We start from the raw sequence: 21062 nt of genomic DNA on the forward strand, positions 1-21062 counted from the left end.
CCTTATATCTCTTTTACATAATTCAAAACCCACAAAACTTCACTTCATCATGGCCATTTCTGCCTGGCAAAGTTCATGTCTTCTATCAAGGTAACTTAGATTTTCACTGAAATAGCTATTTATTCAGTAGGAATTCAAGATGTTTAAAACTGTGGTTGGACTTTTACTTGGGTTTGCAATTAACATATTATTCTAAACAATACAAATTGGTGGGAGGTGGAGAATTTGCTAAACCCCCTGACTTGTTTATTATTTGGTGGAGTATAGCGGTTCTGATTAGTTTTATACCTTATTAGAAAGGAACCTGTTGAAAGGAAACTTTACTTGTATACTTTTCTGAGGGATCCAATCAGAAGAAAAACCACACTGTAATTGAAATAGGGAATGCTGAATATAAGAAAGTAGTAACTACGATAGGATTAGAATTAAAAAAAAACATTGAGTAATAAGTAAAGAGAACAGAAAAGAATAAAGAGCAGATCTGAGGAGCTGGCATTACTTGTAGAGCTGACATAGAAAACTGTCTCTGCCCACTCACTTTTCACCTCTGACTCCTGACTCTCCAGGGTTAAGATGTAGACCTTGTTGGGAGCTAATGGTTATGGCTCATTGGGTGGCAGTTGTGCCATGTGGTGTGGAATTTTTTGGAACTCTGCCTTCTAGGGTACCAAGCAAAACTGTTCATGGGGAAGGACTTAGCTATGAAACTACTTGAAGATGCAAGGCGTGGGAAGGTGCTGCCACTGGGTGTTTCTGGCTGCCGTACACAGCAGGAGCCGACCGAGCTCTGCAGGATCTGGCGCTAGGGAAACCATGTGGCCTAATTGTGCTCAACACTGGGAGCCTCCTAGGCTGCAAGAGCACACCTGAACCAGGAAGCAAAACATTTTCCTCCTTCAGGGTCTCTCCTGCATCCTCTACTGATAAAGTCTAATGCTGTTCCAGATGGCAAAAGAAAAATATTCAGAAGGGCCACATCTATTTTCACTAAGAGGCAGTAAGTCCATGACTGGCTCAGTATATCTGTTGAAAGGGAACTTTACCTGTATCTATATCTTCAGAAACACTGGAAGCAAATATGACGAAATGTTAAGTTAAAATTTGAAGTGGTGGGAATTTTGTGATTATTGTATTATTTTAGCAGCTTTCGATTTATTTTAAATTTAGCGAAGAAAATTCTTGGTAAGAAAAAGTGAGCTAATATATACTCAAGCTTGGAAACCTTGAACTGTTCTTTTAATCTTTCTACATACAAGTAAACTGATCTATTCAACTTTTTAAGCTTGTCTGATCTGAATCCTGTTGAGAAAATAAGAAAGAAGTCGCTCCCATTGTTCATTCAAAAATTCATTTGTTCATCACACATTTATTGAGCATGATTTCCATGCCAATAACTATGCCAGCTACAAGGTCCCAACCCTCAAGATGCTTACATGCCCGTGGACGAGGTAAATGCTCAGATAATTAAAGTGGAACCTAACAAGTGCTATGGTGGACAGAAGCATAGGGCATGACTGAAGAGAACACGAGAGGAATCTTACCCAAAGGGGGCTTTGAAAGTCTTTATGGTGCAGATAATGCCTAAGCCGTGATGAGAGAAATAATAAGAATTATCTGTGTAAAGAGAGGCAGAAAGAATGTTCCAAACAGAGAGAGCAGCACTTGTTTATCAAAATTAAAAGTCTAGTTCAGCTTTCTACCTATAAAATAATTAACTAAACCAAGAGAACAGAAAAAGTTATACTCTGTAAATAAGGAATGTTTATAAGTGAGCTGTATTCTAAATAAAATAATGCTTATTTTGATGACGGTAAAGACTATAAATGATCTACGATCCCACAACACTCATTGTGCCAGGAGAGCTAAAATAACTAAGGCTATATTTGACTCTCGGTGAGTTTTCTGGCCCTATCTGCTAAAGGCAAAGGTTTTAAATGATTGGGATAACATAGCATGCATTTCAAACTAGAATCAACACCTTTTGGGACAGGTGACACAAATATGTTCTGTGCAACGTGCATTTTATCACATTCAACTTCTTCTGAGTAAAATGGGTATAACATCTGCAGACTCCCTCCTGTTTACCCTGGCCTTTTCAAAGAGAGAGGTGTAAGGTAAGCTCAGTGTTTTCCACGTATTGCAATTGAGTATTTCCAATCTTGTTGTCTATGTGTTAAGGCATGCTGCAATCCTTTCCTTTGGGAGAAGTCACCGTGCAGTTATTCCAGAACCTAGAGTGATTCATAGATCTGGAATGGAAAGATGATCCTTATCTTGGTGCCACTGATAATGCCATTGTTATTGCTGTGCTGGATGGAGAACCAAGGCTGTAACTAAGTCAGCTGATCTTCCACACACGTGTAAAGCACTTTAGCCACCCTGCAATTCAGGGTGTCATCTTGCACCAACTTGATGACTGAATTCTGATTCCCAGTCAGGGTTTTCTATTAACATTGTGAGAAGGTATTAATAAAAGACAAGATCACTTGTTAAGTTTGGCAGTTCCTCAGAAATTTAAGTATAGATTTACCGTAATGACCTGACAATCCTACTTCTAGGTGTGTACCCAGAAGAATTGAAAGCAGGGACTTGAACAGATCTATATACACTGATGTACATAATAGCATTATTTCACAATTTCCAAAAAGATGGAAGGCAGTCTAGTGTCCATCAACAGATGGATGGATGGATAAACAAATGTGGTATATACATATACAAGGGAATATTATTTAACCACGAAAAAGAATAAAGTTCTGATAGATGCAACAAGGTTGGATGAACCTTGAAGACATCTTGTTGAGTAAATAAATCAGACACAAAAGGACAACTATTGTATGATCTCACTGATGTGAAACAATTCGAATAAGCAAATTCAGAGTCAGGAAATAGAATAAGGTTGGGTAGGGAATGGAGAATTAATGCTTACTTGGTACAGAGTTTCTGTTTGGACTGATGGAAAAATTTGATAATGGATGGTGGTGATGGTAGCACAACATTGTGAATTTAATTAACACCTTTGAATTATATTTTTGAATGTAGTTAAAAGGGAAAACTTTAGGTTGTGTATATGTTAACTAGAATAAAGATTTTTAAAAAACCATTGGGATTGCACAAAACAAACAGTGAATTCTAAACTAGTCCATTATAATTATATCATTATATCATTATTATATAATTAGAATAGTATAATTATAATAATAGTGTTTCATCAATTGTAACTAATGCAAAGGGTTAATAATAGAGAAAACTCTGTGTGTGGGGTATATGGGAACTCTATTTTTTGCATGATTTTTCTGTAAACCTACAAATTCTCTAATAAAAAAATTATTCTACAAAGGATCCCGTCTTAAATTTTTTTTTCAGAAAAGTTAAACTGATTTTGCCCTTATTATTGAAATTAAAGTCTCATTACTAATGTGAAATCTTGAGGATTTGGGTTGCTATTTGCATTATTTATTATATATTGTTTGTTTTTATTTGATATATTATTTTCTTTTCACTCTGATAAAGATTGCTGTCCTCTAAGCATCCTTCTGCCCTTGAAGAGACGACTAGTAGGGCCCTCTCCTCCTCCTTGTCCTACCCCCAACATTGATGATTGCCTTTTATATGGAACCTATGCAATAGCCGTGAAGATCAAATAAAATAATGTTTATGAATGGGTTTTGAAAACTGAAAAGCAGCTGTATGTGTATGGGGGTGCATTACCAGCCTCTTGACAACACACACACACGTGCTCATGTATTCATGCAACTTTTATGTCCTTTTTTCTTTGGCCAATGGATTACTCATAATACCAATTAAAAAGAAACCAATTTTTCGTTACAGTTGACAATGATCTGGAATCTAGGACATAAGAAATGGCAAGTGTCCTCTTTAATTCCAGAGAGTCGGGGGGGTTAAGAGGTTGTCAACTTTCAGTGTCTCAAGGAGAGTGTGAGCCCATTTCAGAGACCTCCTCTCTGTAAGCAGTGAGAATTGTTTTGTGATTTTGCAAGGTTCTTGCAATTTACATCCATCTCCTGCTTCAGGTTTTTCTTTCTACTTATTGTGATCTAACTAACTGGAACTGCAGGTGAGAGAGAACCACAACTGGGAGAATTCCAGTGAACGGAGGCCGCTGACCTCGTGGTCAGACACCATCCAGCCTAGAGTCCGGCTAATGGAAAGGGCAATCAGGACCCCGTGGCTGGATGCGGCAGCTGCCCATTGACTCACTGTGTAGGAAGGCAGAGGGAAGCAGAGAGAGAGAGACACAGGCAGAAACAGAGAGAGAAGGATCTCTGCTGGGGATCTAGTCATCAACTATAAAAAGAAGGGCGTCATCACTGGCAGATGTAAACACCCATTTGACAAGTTCACATAAATTCCATTATAAAGTGGAAAGAGTTTACCTTTCAAATTAGTAGCTGGGATAGATAATTGAAAAATATGCATACCTTCAAACTGGCAGCTGCTATAGCAGGGACAGGGAGGTAAATACGGCCTTACGTTTTACCCCTTTTTCTGCTCCCTATGAAATGCTCCCTTGATGACACAAGAGATTAATGTGTCCCCTAAATTATAGAGAAAACAAATAGCTTTTCTACAGTAGAAAGTAGATTTTAAGATAATTCTCTTGAATAGTGTGAATAATTTGGTGTATGAACCCTGATTTAAATAAAATAAACATAGTCACCAGTCCTTAAACACAAATATGACTAGATTAAAATATATCTGGTAAAAATGATTATTTGGTTAGTTGTCTAGCCTCTCCCTTTTTATTGCCAAGGGGATCTCTATCCTAAGAAGCATTCCATTAACAATAATCCAGTAATTTAGTCTTCCTTTCTCGTTATGAGAAGTATGTAAGTAGCCATTTGTATATAATTATTTGATGCTTGTGATATAGACTTGGTCCCCTCCTAGGAAAGTATAGAGTCTAAGCTAACAGACATTGAGTGACATGAAGAAGAATATGTAGACATTCAGAAAATCACATGATTATGCATAAATACACAGATATGACCATATGACTATAAATCACATGAGGACATTTGAAAGCCTATTCTTTTTACTAGCAGGTTATTATGTTTCATCAAAAACGAAAGAATTTTTAAACCACTTTTTGACCAGTTAACATCTTTTCTATCAGGGAGAATAAGGAATTTTTTTTTTCTGTATCTTTTTTAATTTCCTAGGCTGCTCAAGCAAATGCCATGCAATGGGTTGGTGTGAATAAGGGGAATTTATTAGCTTACAGTTTTGAAAAGAAAGTCAAAATCAAGTCATCATCAAGGTGAAGCTTCATCCCTGAAGACTGTGGTGTTCTGGGGCTGACAATCCTTGGTCCTTAGTTTGTCACACAGCAAGACACATGGCTACATCCCCTGGTCTCTCCCTTCTCTTCTGGGTTCCATTGATCCAGCATCTGGCTGCTCCCTCTGCGGCTTTCTCTGTCTGTCTGAATTTCACTCTGTTTATAAAAGACTCCAGTAATAGGATTAAGACCCACCTTGCCTGAGGTGAGCCATACCTTAACTGAAGCAACCTCATCAAAAGGTCCTACCTACAATGGGTTCATACCCACAGGAATGGATTAGATTTAAGAACATGGTTTTCTGGGGTACATACAGCTTCAAACCATCACAGTATCTCTTTGTGAAACTTGGGAGAGTATGTACAGCTCATCATCCACATTTTGATGACCTTTTCCATGATTCCCTGCTGTGCTCCATTTGTGCTATGACACACTTGTCATGGACGTACTCTGTTTTGGTATCAAGTTTAACTAAAATCTTGGTCTACCCTCTGGAATGCCTTTCTGGTTCCAGTCCTTCAATACTTGCATTCCTTCCAAGTACTGGCTGTTCCAATCAGTTTTTTGGCTCTCCACTTCCCTGTGATATCACTAATAGCAGTAAGAATTCACTGTGGCCACTCCAAGGCACAGTGATGGGCACATACCAGGGCTTAATGAATACAAATGAGAGTGAAACAGATAATGGCTTACGATGCACTCTGTAGAACGCTTTCTCATGACTTCCTTTCTTACTTGTTAGCAAATTATGATTGCTTCAATATTTATTTATTCCAGAGTGAATCATATCTTCCAGCCAAAAAATGTTAAGCCTACAGTCTTCAAGGACTGTGTTTGCTTTTGTAACATTACCGAAGGCTCTTCTACTTTCACTTCAAAACATTTAGTTATCAGGGTTTTATTTAGGCAGAGACTCAGAGTCAGCATCTCTTCAAGATAAGAAAGCAATAATCATGCTATTGGCTAAATGTGGTGTGCGTGCGTGCGTGTGTTTGTGTGTGTGTGTGTGTGTTTTCAGTAGACTGCATTTGGCTGGCATCTCTTTTGGGATTTGAAACTTATTTGATATATATATATATTAGGCATTTGGGAAATCATTCAACAAGGATAAAAGAGCTTCTTTTAAGCCAACTAAATAAGTAAAAAGTCATAGAAATAGTATACAGAAAAATTTCAGTAGTTAATATTCGAGCTTTTCTGCTGTCTTGCTCTAAATCACTTGGGAAAATATATTTATCCAGGCATATTTTTTTCATTAGATTATTGAGTTTTGTGTACCTTTCTAGTAGTTCTCACTTTGTTGTACCTAGATGGTGAACAATAGCTAATGTTATAATATAATGTTATATTATATAATTATAATATAATGTTATATTCCACTGTAACAGGGTTATTACTTGGCTCCACCTCCCCACCAACTAAAGGGAAAGATCCAGAGAACAAGATAATTTCTTGTAATATTTGAACATCTTTCAATAGATTTATTCCTTGGTACTTTATAACTTTTGTTATATTGCAAATGGCATAGTTTCAAAAATTGTCCTTTCTAAATTTTTGTTGTTAAAGTATAAGAATGTTGTTTTTGTGCATGATCTTGTACGAACTTGATGAATTCTTATTAATTCGAAGTGGTTCATCTATAGCATCTACTAAATATTTCATATAGAAAATCATGACAAATAAGAAAATTTGATTTCTTCCTTTCCAAACATTATACCTCATTTCCTTTTCTTGTTTCTATTGTACTGTCTAGACTTTCAGTACAATGCTAAATAGGAACAGTGATAGCTAACCTCCTTGTTTTTTCTCTTTATAATTGTCCTTAATTTAATATAATGTGTGCTGTTGACTTTTAGTGGATACCCTTTATCATACCAAGACATTCCCTTAACTTTGTGTTTGTCTAAAAATACCATGAATGATGATTTTTTACCACATCCTCTTTCTGTATCTTTTAACATGATCATATGGTTTTTCTCCTCCAATCTGCTAAAAGGATGAATTATACAATAATACACACATATTAGAAGATTCAAACAGTAGGGGAATGTGTATTGGACACCTCTTCTGCTTCACTTGACATCACCTTAACCCTACCTCCCGCTGTAGCCAGAGAAGCCTGTTCTATGGGGCTCCAGTGGCTTTACAAGTTCAACCTTTTAGCACCTTGCCGCAGGCGTCACCCTGTCCTTCTCGCTTCCCCAGCCAAGGCTTCTCTGATGCAAGTGCATGGGACACCCTTAGGGATTTACTGGGTACTCATACATGAGCAAGCCGTAAAAGTGGTGAGATTATGCTCCTGGGCTCACCTCTTGACCAGTGACAAGCAGGAACAAGTAGATGACTGCTTCCCCTTTTGATCCTCTGCATGAAAACTTCTGAGATGCGTTTCTTAAATCTCCTCAGAAATTCCCAGAGAAATGAGTTACAGTTACCGTGTAGCAGTGAACATCTATAAAAATGCATCTGTATGTTGGCTTTCCCTCTTAGTTTCTCTTCCCCTGTTCTCCCTTCCTGTTTCCTGGCATCACTTCCTAACAATCTTGCTATGGAGGGACCCAGACTAAGTCAGGGTATAGTGAAACATGAAAAAATGCCCGAAACACAGTCATCCAGATATAATTACCATCAACATTTTCATTTTGGTTACCTTCTTTTCATGCCTGGGATCACAGCATCAGTGATTTTTTAATTCTGTCTTCTTTATTATTATTGTTGCTGTTACTATTATTACTTGCTTTCCACCCTCTTCTTTGCTCTCATCTAATTCCCCCATCATCAACTCCCATTATTCATCCTACCATGTTTCCTGTACTTTTCTACATGCCCATATAATCATACTCTGACAAGAGCTTGCACACATCCACCACACAAACGATCAGTCACACTAGACTAGAATAAGTGCGGTAACAAAACCCCTGAAATCTTTGTGGGTCACCACATAAAATTTGTCTTGGACATACAAGATCTGCTGAGAGTGAGGCAACTTTCCCAGGCAGCTATTCTCCGTGGGATGACTCAGCACCTGAGGCTGTTATTATTGAATGGCTCCACCATCTCGCCTATCTCTGCACCCAAAGCACTGGCTTCCCTAGGGCAAGGAGAGAGAAACAGACTGGAGACCTAAGCAGAGGCTTTTCATTCCAGAATCAACACACAGTAATCATTTCTGCTCATATTTCATTGGCTAGAACTTGTCATAAGACCGAGCCAAAGTCCAAGGGGGCCTGGAAGGAGATTAGGTAAATTTGTGGCAATGTCTTTGCTGCACAAACAGGACATTTATTTACGGTCACAGTTTTATTTACAAACATGGGATCATATTATGAACATTTTTCTGCAATTTAATTTCCTCCTCAACAATACCTAGCAGAACCGTGTTTTTAGGGATTGAATAGTATTCCAAGCTATACATACATGTATCATAATTGATGGGTATTCATTCATTTTGTTTCCAATTTTTCCATTCTCTACAATAAATCCTGATATATGTATTCTTTTTTAGTGGTACTTTCATTTCTTTGCAAATATTAACAGTAGTGGCCTTGTTTCCTTCCCGCCTGCCTGCCTGCCTTTCTTACAGTATAACGAGTTTCAACACTGTGTAACCTCAATCTCAGTTCTGCCATTTACTATATGACCTTGGATAAGTTACTTGACCTTTATGAATTAATTGAGGTAATAGATATAAAGTGCAATTGAAAAAGCGGTTGAAAGGCATCTGATGCTGGTGCTTGAAGTTCACAGGGCAGGCAGTCAGGAAGGAGAGGTGGAGGTAAGTAGAAGAAGACAAAAACAAGCTGAAAGCCACAAGCACAAGTTGGCAGTTCTTGCTGCCTCTGATGTTGATGGTGGAAAAGGTATTTGCAAGAGAATTTGCTCCCTTCCTCACATAGTGAAACAGACTCCTGGGCTAGGAGTCAAAGAAGCCAAAGTAGGATCCAGGGTAAAGTAGAGCTGTTGCAGGCCCAGTTGCTGCCCCATGCCGATAAGGGAAGCCAGTAGATAAGCAACAACAGGAGTGTGCTACAAAATGATGCTGCTTCACTTCCACATTCCAATCTCATTGCTTTCGGCCCATCCTAACCTAAAACAGACAGGGAAGGGAATTCTGGGAAATGTGTTCAGCCTAGATAAACTGATACATTTCACACTTTAATCTATGGTTTGTCAACTTAGTATTCATACACCGCTTCTTAAGCCATACTTAATCTCCAAATGAAGGCAGTAATAAAGTTATACTTCTACTTAACTACAACTACCTTGCATACAATCAAAATTATATATGTATATATCCATATTTGTATATCTATAACTGTCATACTTGTCCTTTATCTCTTTATCGGATATGGTCCCTCGATTTAAGTGCGTTAGTTTTTCCTCTGCTGCTTCTTTGGGTTAGAGAGCTAGTCTATGAATAGCAGATGGTAAAATGCTGTTGGATCCTGCTGTTCTACGATGTAGCCACAAGCAGGTCATCAGTCTCTTGAAAACACCAAGAGAAATTCTCTGCTTCCTAGGTTCCTTGTATGTTCTTATTCTCCAGTTAGGGCCAATTCAGTCTGTTTGTCTAGTACCAACTTCTGCAGCAACTCTAGGGCACAGAGATTATGTATATGGTATTTTTCATAGTATTTTACTCTTTTGTTATGATTTCTATTCCTTATTTTGTCTCTTCAATTATTTTAGACCTCCTTATTTTTATAAAGACTTTCTAATTTATATATTATTTGTAGACTTTGTGATGTTAATAATACTGTTTGTTTCATCTGCTGACTTTTGCTAATGGTAGTTTGTTTCCCTGTGTGGTTTGGAATTTGTTATTGTGAGCTCATTTTCAGGGGGAGTTGTTTTTCCGCTGGGAGTTCTATGCTGTCTAGATGAGAAAGCCATTTTAATTTTGCTTCTGCTGGGGCTCCTACTGGGTCATACACCAATATTTAGGTTAATTCTTTGCTTGAGATTCCTACAGAGAATTAATAATGGAAATTTCAATTCCACAACTCTCCCTGACACAGGACTGAGTTTTGAGTGTTTCACTGCAGTAGACTGCAGTTTATTTGATATTTCTTTCACCCACTCAGAGCCTTGGTCACAGTCAAGTTTCTTTGTTGCTTCTCTGAATTTTTCCTCCTGCCTTTTAGTTAAAGGGGATAGCTCTTCAAATGCCCAGTCAAGAGCAGATTTACTATGAAATTAACAAAGCTTTAGCTTCAGGGTCTGGCTCTTGCATAGGCTACTTCCAATGTATTCATATCATAATATGTGCAAAGATAGTTCACCTCAAGTGCTTAGGGTGGCTCTTTCACATTTCCACAACATTTCCCTTGGATTGGGTAGGGTTAGAGTGTCTATGAACACTTTTGGTCTCTGGTGAAAGGAATAGATTTCTTTGGCATAGATTGTGGGATATATTTATGTGATTCCTAGTCATGCTCATTTATAGTAAAATTTTTGCTAGTGATGTCAGGGGTATAAAAACTCTTGCCAATTAACAAAAAGGAATGAATAATATGAACACACTAGAAAAAAGATTTATGTTTCTTACTGGTTTGTAAGACTAGTTAGTACTGACACTGAAGAAGAGATAATAAAACTCACAATACACTACAAAAACAAGGACATGGATCACAATCTGGTTAATGAGTTTCATCAGTCCAAAGAATATTTACAGCTAATCCATTCATAAGAAAAACTGAAATGTCCCACAGGCTTCAACTCATATACAAATGAAGCAGATCTGACAGTCTTAAAAATTCATGGAGCATTACAATAATGAGTGGTAAAGCTAAAAGGAATGTTTCCGAACAATCGTTAATATTGACAAATTTAATTTAACCATGCCCAAGGAAAAAAAATGTCATTAGTTTTTTTTTTCCTTTCTATAGAAATATGAGATTACAATACTGTTGTCATATAAAGTGATCAAAAATTAGGCAGCCAAGAAACTTAGGAAAATATTATAAAGGTGCTTCAGGCAGTTAATCATTAAAAATATGCAATTTTTTGTTTTCTATTATTTGACATCTTTTAAAATTTTGCTATTTTCTGTGATTTCACATTCAAAATATATATTACTTTTATACCTAATTTTTAATTTGTATTAAATTTTTTTTCCTTAATAAAGACTCTTCCCCCCAAGTCTATTAACTTTCAGGCCCTACAAAACCTGGATTTACCCTGGTCCCTTCCCTCATTTCCCATGGACCCAAGGACACATCTTCTGTTCCCCAAGTGGCTTAAAATCCCGTAAACTTTGAACTTCAGGATGCATATCCAAGTCTAATTCATCCTGGGGTTAACTGTGGCATAAATTCATTCAATTACTAATGTAGCTTTGATTTCCTTTTTCATTTATGATAGCTAAGGATTTCCCTTTCTTTCAAGCTCGAACATGCATTTCTAAAGCACATTTAAAAATATATGTTCAGAATGAGGATAACCTGCCTCAGCTTTGTCAGCTATGTGGCTGGTAGCAAACTCTTTGTTTCTTTTGTAACTTTAAATGATACACACACATCATAGGATCCAAATTCCTCTTGAATAAACTTAAGATCATGTTGATGGAGGCCCTGTAGTTTTAAATCGCTGTCTCATATACTTTGTCTCATTTAATTCATCAAAGTACCTTGTGAAATGGGTACGTTAAAGGTGTTATTATCCCTAACGGATGAAGAGAACAAAGTCTCAGAGATTAAATGACCTGTCTGAGGTCACAGAGTTTGAATGTGGAAGGTCAAGTCTTCCAATGTCCATTCCACAGCTAGTTCCTGTCTGCTCTACCACATGGTTGTCACTCTTTTCCACCTGGATTAATATTTAAATAATTCAGCACATGCCCCCAAACCATGACAGCACAGTCTCCCATGAAAACATGTTTCTCAAATCGAGTCTGCTTAGAATGAGGGAAAGAATGAAAGGAACTCCTCATTGTGGCACATCCTAGAACAGCCCCACCAAGAAGGCATTCTTTCTAAAAGAACTTTGTTGGGAAAAAATGATCATCATTCTGAACACTGGTCAACTCCTGTTGCTAAAATCGGAGCATGACTAGTTACAACTAAGTCACCTCTAAAAAGTGCCATTTCCAAGCAGCTGGTAGCAATACGGAAAGAACGGTTGGTGCTGGAGGCATTTGCTTCTGGGCGAAAGTTGTGAAGTTGTCATGGCCCTTAGGCAGTCAGTTGTTTCTGCTTCACAGGTCTGACAATAAAACTGGAACCAAAGTGTCATCTCCCATCCTCAGTCTTAAAGTTGAATGACAGCAAACGAGATTTTGTTTCCATCCTGATAGACTTATTTTGGTTTCATCTATCCTAGGTTTAAGCCTGAATAAGCAAAAGGTGAGCTTTGGAAGCTATTCAACTTTAAAATAGGAGTGTTGTTACTAACCCTTATTTTGTAGGCATTTTGTAGGTCAAAATTTCTCATCCAAACACATTTCCCAAGCATGAAATTCCTCCATGAACTTAATATCACCGGCTTATAGCTCAGCTACAAAGCATTCTTGGCTACTTTAATGACATGAAAACTAGCAATTACCAATTGTGATTTATACACTGGATCAGTTGGAGATTCATCTAAATTAAAATAAACTTCCTTTAAGAGAAAATCTGTTTTAAGAACTGGAGTGGGGAAAAAAATAAAAATTGATACAATTAAGTGCATCTATTCTCCAAAATGCATATAAAACCATCAATGCAACTCATTGAGTTTTTTGAAAGAGACATTTTATAAAGCAGACAATTTATGGAGAGGCACACTGATCCATGAGGTTAAGTATGGGACTCAAATGCCTATGAAAAGCCATGTGCTATTTTTAAAATGAAATGACTATAACTTCACTTGCTGTTTCCAAACATATTGCATGATTTCACTCATATTTTTTCCTCTGTCCTGACTGGTAATGTTTGTTGCTAAATAGAGAGAAGTAAAGATGAAACAGTAGTAAATTCTTCCATGTCAACAAGACTGACAAGGTTTAGTTTACAAAGTTACTTACTCCGCAGGGGAGATTTTTTTTGCTCTTTGTGAGTTGATTCTTATATACCTTCAATGCACGTGTGAGGAATTCAAGTGTTGCCTAAAAGAATGTCTGCTTTAAAATTTCTGATGGTGGCCTCTCTTTGGTATATAGCATCCATTGTCTTCGTGCCTTAGCCAAAATCAAGGCAAGAAGCATCCTATTTCAAGGTTTTGCTACACAGATATCTTAGTTTCCCTGAGCTGTGATGTCAAATACCACACAATGGGTTGGCTCACACAATGGGGATTTATTGGCTTACTGTTTAGAGGTAGAAGGCTTGCTTCCTCTCTGAGTTGGTAGCATCCTGACTGGCCAGCAATCCTTGGGTTCCTTGGGTTTCCTGTCACCTGGTGATGTGGGTGGCCACTGATTTCCTGCTTCTGGCTCCTTCCTGTGGTTTTCTCTCTGTCTGAACTTCTTCTGCTTATATAGGACTCCAGTGATCTGATGAAGACCTACCCTCCTTCAATTCAGCCACAGTTTAACTAAAAATAACATCTTCAAGAGGTCCTATTTACAATGGGTTCACAGGGACATGGATTAAGATTAAGATCATGTTTAAATTGGGGCACATAATTCAATCCACCACAATAGGTTTTCTGTGTCTGATGGCTTCTGCAATGCTAAATACTCTAAATCTTTATATCCCCCACTAAGTCTAGTAGTTTCAATGGGTGCCCTCTCCCTGACACAGTGGCTTTCTCCAGGAGTCAGATGAATCAAGGGACACTGTAACAGTCCTAAATCATTAGACAGAAAGTGTTATGAACTTTCGCCCCCTGTGTTACCAGATAATTGGGGAATCAGAAATTCCAGCATTAAGATTCCCAAAGATGTCCTGATTTCTGTTCTACAGTCCTAATTCAATGTTCTGATGTCCCTTAGATAAATTCTTCCAATAAAATATATTTGCTTGCACCCAAAAACCTATGACCACAAAACTGATTCCAGAAGTGGAGCACAAGCAAAAGACCCTCAGGAAAACATGCAACATGCAGTATTTATTGATAATTGTTTACCCAATACCCATTCTTCCCTTCTTTCTGTAACTTTCTGTTACTCTAAACCCAGCTTAACAAGTTCATATCTCAGCCTCCTTTGTAGATAGAGGTGGCTACTGATGATACTGTTTGGTCAATGACATAAGGATGGGAATTGTGTAAGTCCTCCAGGAAAGCTCTTTAAAAGGGCTTTATTAAACTCCTCTAGCATTTGACCTTTTACTTTGATTCCTCTTTCTTCCTGACATCATGGACAGAGCTTCAGGGGCCATCTTGAAAAACTGACCATCAGCTGAGGGCCAGAGACCTCACTGTGCCAACCCTAGATGGCCCATTTCAGCTCTTTAACACAAGAGAAAAATAAAACTCTCTCTCATTTAAGTCACTGTTATTTGCTGAGCACAACCTCTAACTGATACAGGCATTCCAAATTGTTTATCAAACCAAGATAATGTGAGAAGTAATGAGTCTCTCTTTCACATTCTGAGATGGAAATAGCAGCCCATGGTAAGCAGTGATGAAATATCTAATCAAGTTATTTATTGTCCATGGTCACCTGGGGTCATGTGCCTATTGAGGGAGAAGCAACGGAACTGGAGAAGAAATGGACACCTTCTGGAAGTTGAGACTTGGAGAAGAATTGCTCTGTTCCCTCTGGGTGCAATAACCAAATGTTACTTTAGGTTATTTTCCATTTAGAGAGCTTTGATCTCCATTTTGAAATTGTATTTACAAAAATAAGGAAGTGTACATGCCTGTGGTGACCAAAAGGGGAGGAGGGTCATATAAAATTCTTGCTTTTTATTGGCTCAGCATCTCTTCTTTGACTTGTCAGACCTAATTCACAAACTACTTCTCATGCAACCCCAGCCCTGACATAAGGTATAGGGATGAGCTTATGACCAATAGTATAATAAAGAATCTGGCTGGCCTTTTCCCCTCCCATTCCTGGGAGACATTCTCTAAGTCCTTGGCCCTGAGTGGCAGCAGTGTCTGTTATAAATGTCCCCAACCACTCCCAGCCCCAGAGGACACCTGCGAGTTTATGCTAATGAGATGACTCAGGGTGGGGCTGACCCCACTGGCAGTTTTAGGATGGAGGCTGGTAACCCCCAGGAGACTAACCATGTGAATAGAGGGTTGGGGCTTTGAGCCACATATCAGCCTGGCCTCTGGGAATTTAGTTCAACCATGTGGGCAGTGATTCAGGCAATCATGCCTACATAATGAAATCCCAATAAAAACTCTAGGCACCATAGCTTGGGTGAGCTTGCCTGCTTAGTAATACACATCCATGTGCCAAGAGAGTGACTTGTATTGACTCCATGGGGAGAGGACACTAGAAGCTTTGCATTTGAGACTGTCCCAGACCTTGCCTTTTATGTCCCTTCATTTGGTTAATTCTCACTGGTATCCTTTGCTATAAAGCTACACTTCTAAGTTAGCACTTCTCTGAGTACTGTGAGCTGTTCTGGTGAATAATCAAAACTGAAAGAGTCTGTGGGGAACTCTGAAATTGTAGCCAGCTGGTCATAAAAGAGGATGGCCTTAGGGACCCCTGAATGTGCAACTAACATCTGAAGTGAGGGTACTGTTGTGTTGGACTGTGTCCTTAACTTAAGCCTGGCCTGACTCCGGGTAGTTAGTGTCAGAAGTCATCGCACCAAGGGAAACCAATCAGAATTCCTCCCCCCAGATTTTGAATCTTGACCACAGATACACAAGGGTGGAAGGTGGCAGTGATCGAGAACTCCAACAGTATTGTTTAAAGAGAAAGCCCATGAACTATTGCTGCCGAGATCACTGGAACTGGAGCAGCCCTGGTCCTTTATTTGTCAAGATATAGATGTTCAGCTCTTCCATTTGATTCACTTGGCTACCCAGAATCCTTCCAAAGAACCCTTGCTGATTCCCCTCTACTTGAACACCATACAACATAATACAAAGACATTATCTATCAATAACCTTCTAGTCACCAGATACTGTGCCAAATTCTTTCAGAAATATAAAATTTCATTTAATTCTCACATTTCTGTAAAGGAATGATAAGGTGTGCTTTATGGGCCCACAGTGGATGCTCTCATGGCCCTATCTGCATACTTCAGAAATATCTGAGGGCTCCCAGCTGCTAGTAGCTGCACCTGTGCCTGGGGTGTTGGTGTCTAAACAGCCCAGCTGCTCTCTGGACCCAAAAGAAGTCCAGACGTGTGTGTTTTTGTTTCATTTCCCCATGGTTTAATCTTCTGTCATCCACGAGGGTAGCTGCTTCTTTTTATGCCCATTGTTGACTGCTCCCTTTCCCTGTGTTACTTTTATCTTCTTTGTGGAAGAGAGTAAAATACTTTACTTCCCAAGTAAAATATTTTCCCTCAAGCTTTGTCTTTGGGTCTGCTTCTTGGAGAAACCAGACTAAGTTGGGGGCTGCTGGGATGCTTGGATCTATGTGAATGTGTAGCTCAGAATCTGCATGCCTTGGATACTCTATAAATGCCAATGCACCTCTACTTTATAGATGAGGAGAGGGCACTCACCCCAGATCACCCAGCTGCTAGATGATATATTGAGGACGGCAATTAGAAGCCACTGCAGACAACTCTAATCCTAGAGCAGGGTTTCTAAACCTTGCCACTATTGACATTTTGGGCCCGATAATTCTCTCTTGTGAGGGGTGGGCCTGTGCATCGTAGAATGTTCAGCAGCAACCCTGGCCTCTCTCCACTAGTACCAATACCACCCACCCCCAGTCGTGATGACCAAAAAATATTTCCAGAAATTTCCAAATGTCCCCTGGGGGGCAAAATTGAGAACCACCAGCCTAGAGAACTAAGTTCAGTTGGAAAAAGCACAACGATAGTCAGATGTCTATGTTGACAGAGGAGAGAGTGACAGCACATGCACAACCTATTTATTAACTTTGTGTAAACCTTGAATCTGTCTTGTGTTTTCTGACTCCAAGTCCAGCCCACTTTCCATTGTGCTAGTCTTCCTGAGATCAATTGTTCCATTGCTCGACTTGATAGAAAGTTCTTTCCTATTGAGCCCAAATCTGCTCCCAGCAGATAATTTACTTCATCAGTGTGCTCTCCAGAGCCATGCTGAAGGCCTAATCCCTCCACATGTGATGGCATGCCAACTATTTGAAAACAAATCAAGTGTCCAATGCTCTGTCCCACTACCCTAGCCCCTCTTCGAACTTCTCAGACTCTCCCTGGGGCTGATCAGGCACTGAGTTTCACACTCATCAGCAAATTCAGCAAATAAAGACCAGCATCTACTCTGTGCCAGGCCCTGCAGGACACAGGAACAGTTCCCTGGCCAAGCAGTCCCAGTCCCGGCTTGTTTTTACTAAATTGGCACTTTCAGGCTCCTTCTCAGATCTTTGAACAAGAATTTCTGGGGGTGGGGAGTCTATAAGTTTGAAAGCTTTCAAGTAATTCTGATGCAGCCTGTTTACATCCCAGTGTTTGGGAATCTCTGTGCTAACTTATTCCAGCTCCATGACAACAGCATTCTGATTTATTTCTTAAAGTAATTATATAAAATATGACTTCTGAAGGAAGTACAAAGAAGAAACTGTTACATAGGATATTCCATACTAGGTCAAACATGTACACACTTCTGTCCACCCTCATTTTTAGTAAAATAATGTCTTAAAGCTTATTTTTAAAAAGTCTAAAGTTGGTACAAAAAAATGTTAACCAGACTTATCTCTCCAAATAGTGGGATGAAAGGAGATTTAAAATGTTTCCTTCTTTGTACTTTTCTGCATTATTTAAAGTTTGTAGAATGACTAGATATGTTATCTGTATGTTATGTTGTATTATATTATACTAATGTTTATTATATTAATGTATTATATACATACACATATATACATTAATGTATGTTGCAATCATTCAAAAATATATATTTATAAAATCGTAATAATGATTGTATTTTTGCTATTTCTTATAGAAATGAAAACACCTGATGGACATAAGTTACAGAAATGCAGGATGCAATCCTAGAATGGACCCTGTTGGTGAATAAGGAAGCACTAGAAAAAACTCCAGTTTATCTCCCTTCATCCAAGAGAGTGGAAAGAAGACTGTAATAGTTACCAGACCACAGCACATCAAGATAAAGATCCCGAGTTAAAAGAAACTGATATTAGGAAAACAAAAAGTGTCAGCAGAAAAAAGAGTGCCAAGTTAGGCTAAGAAAAAAAGGGGGAGGAGGCTCTTTTATCTACCCAAGTTAAATCAGCATTTATTCAACTCACTAGTTAAAGGCAGTTCCTCACAAACTGAATAATTATTTGATTCCCACTTGCCTGAACAGTTACTTTACATGACCTACATTCTATTTTAAGGGTCTCAGCCTTCTTAAATGAGCACACAATTACCTTCTTTCCTCTTAGGCTGCCCCTTATTTTGACTAAATAAATTACAGTGGCTTCATTGTACCTCCTTTAAGCCTTTGACTTACGTCCCTCCTTATGGCCAGGCATTCTCCTTTCTTCCTTGCAAAACTTTCCTCTTCCTCTTCGTAGAGACTGATGTTATTTCCAGCTGCTAGATGAAGGGTTCTGGACAGCGTCCGTGGCAGACATGTCCCTTCCCTTCAGCCTCGGGAGTTTGGCTACGGAGCAGGGAGTTTGCAGGCCTTTACAGAACGCCGGCCACTCACCCCAACTTCTTTTTAAAGTGAAATACAGGTGTACACTTCAAACTACACCACAGCAGCTGGGTACCACAGACGACAGCCTCTGTCCTGCTGGAGTGATATTTCTGGGTCTTTTGAGGGCAATTCCATTTCATTTTGCAAGAATGCACACGTGTGTGTGTGTGTGTGTGTGTGTGTGTGTGTATGAGAGAGAAGAAGGGAGGGGGAGAGGCAGGGAGAATTCTAGCAAAGTACCATGTCTATGAGACCTGGTGGGTAATGCTACCCTAAATAACTTGCTTTCCCACTGGCTGGCTTGTGTTCATAAAATGCTAATCCGTTCAGATGCAGACATATATAAAACATGGAGATTAAAGGGTGCACAGGAACCTCAAATCTATTCTGCTATATAAGGTAAAGTTATCATGTTTAAATTAATAGTTCAAATTTATTTTGGGGGGTATTGATGAGGAGTCATTAAAAAACCTTTCAAATTTTAGATTTAATACTAATGTATGATAAATATATGATATGTCATACTAATGAAAGCTAGAAGGATTACAGTAATTATTTTTATTGCTTTTCTACATATATAGCTTTTGGGGAAAATTCTATATATATAGTATTTAGGGAAAATTAGTTTCTCATGTCAACCACAATGATTGGGGAGGGAGTCATTTCATTTCACCAGGAAAGGTATTACGTGGTATTTGTCTGAAAATAGCTCTCCTTTTCTTGCATGCAACATGAATAAATTTCTTAAACTTAATGGGCAGGGTACCATGCTGATGGATGGGAATTTTGCATTTGATATTTTATATTGCATGCTTACTCCTGTGGCTTTGGAGATGATAAAAGATGAGATTGTTATGTGTGAGGGGCTTTGCATGGATGACCTCTCAATTCCCACAACCACCTTATGAGGTAGGTATCCCCATGATGTACATGTTCAACGGAGATTGTATGCAGCAGGGCCAGGATTCAAGCCCAGGCTTCTCAGGACAGCGCTGAACTTCTGCACTGAAGATGCTCCATGTGCTCATAAACAACAGTCTGCTATTTTTTTAGAGGGAACAAATAACTTCCTGGAGTTTTTGGGAAAGCTGAAGAGAAAGAGCAAAAAGGTTGCTGCAAGAGAAAAATTTCTCCCACAAAGACAGACTTGTAGAGGACTCTTGGCTGGTTTGACAAGTTGGGGGAATTGGAGTAAATATTTGGGTTTTTTATTTAGAATCAATGAAAAAATGCTAAACATCCACAACACTCTATTTTGCCGAAGTCCTATTGCACGGAAATGGGATGGCATACAACCTCTCCAGATGCAGAATGGACTCATGTACACTGCAGGAGGCCAGTGGGTTTTCTTGTGTTTTGTTTATGTGTTCACTGTTGTACCCATGCCGGAAAGGCTGGATTTAGTACTGGTTTTTAGGACAGCTAGCTAGTAATGGCATGGCTGATGTGTCCAGTTAGTATCCACCGTTGGCTGAAACAATATGATGGTACAAGTCTTGCATGTGGAGAATAAACCTAGGATGGTAAACATGTATGAGGAAAACCATTTAAATTTTTTTAAAAAGACTAAAAATGTCATGTTTACAACATGAACATTAGACACACTAAACATTTTGAGTAATTTCAGGGCAAAGTAGGCAAGGAAAACCAAAGATGAACCACAGCTGGGTCTTGCCCAGTGGTTGATAAAGTGGATTCTGCAGCTGGACCTCTTGGGTTAGGTCTCCTCTCTCACCAGCCAGCTGCGTGATCTTGGCTACCTTTTTAATCTCTCTGGTTGCCTCAATCTCTCATCTGAGGAAAAGTGTAATAATAGTATTTACTTCATAGGGCTCTTGTGAGGATTAAATGAATCAATACATTTAAAGCACTAGAACAGCGCTTGGCAACAACATGATATGTCCTCCAGCAATGTCAGCTATTATTATTTTGATGCAGATCAATGATCCATTTGGCTGGGGGTCTCCTTTTCCAAATCAGGTGCAGTTTTCCAGAGCTTTACGAATCACTTTGGCTCCTGTTTCTTGCTGCAGCCCAATGAGGCAGGTAGATATTCTTATCCCCTTTTTGCTGAGGA

The sequence above is a fragment of the Choloepus didactylus genome, chromosome 12 (assembly GCF_015220235.1).
Source record: "Choloepus didactylus isolate mChoDid1 chromosome 12, mChoDid1.pri, whole genome shotgun sequence".
NCBI classification, from domain to species: domain Eukaryota; kingdom Metazoa; phylum Chordata; class Mammalia; order Pilosa; family Megalonychidae; genus Choloepus; species Choloepus didactylus.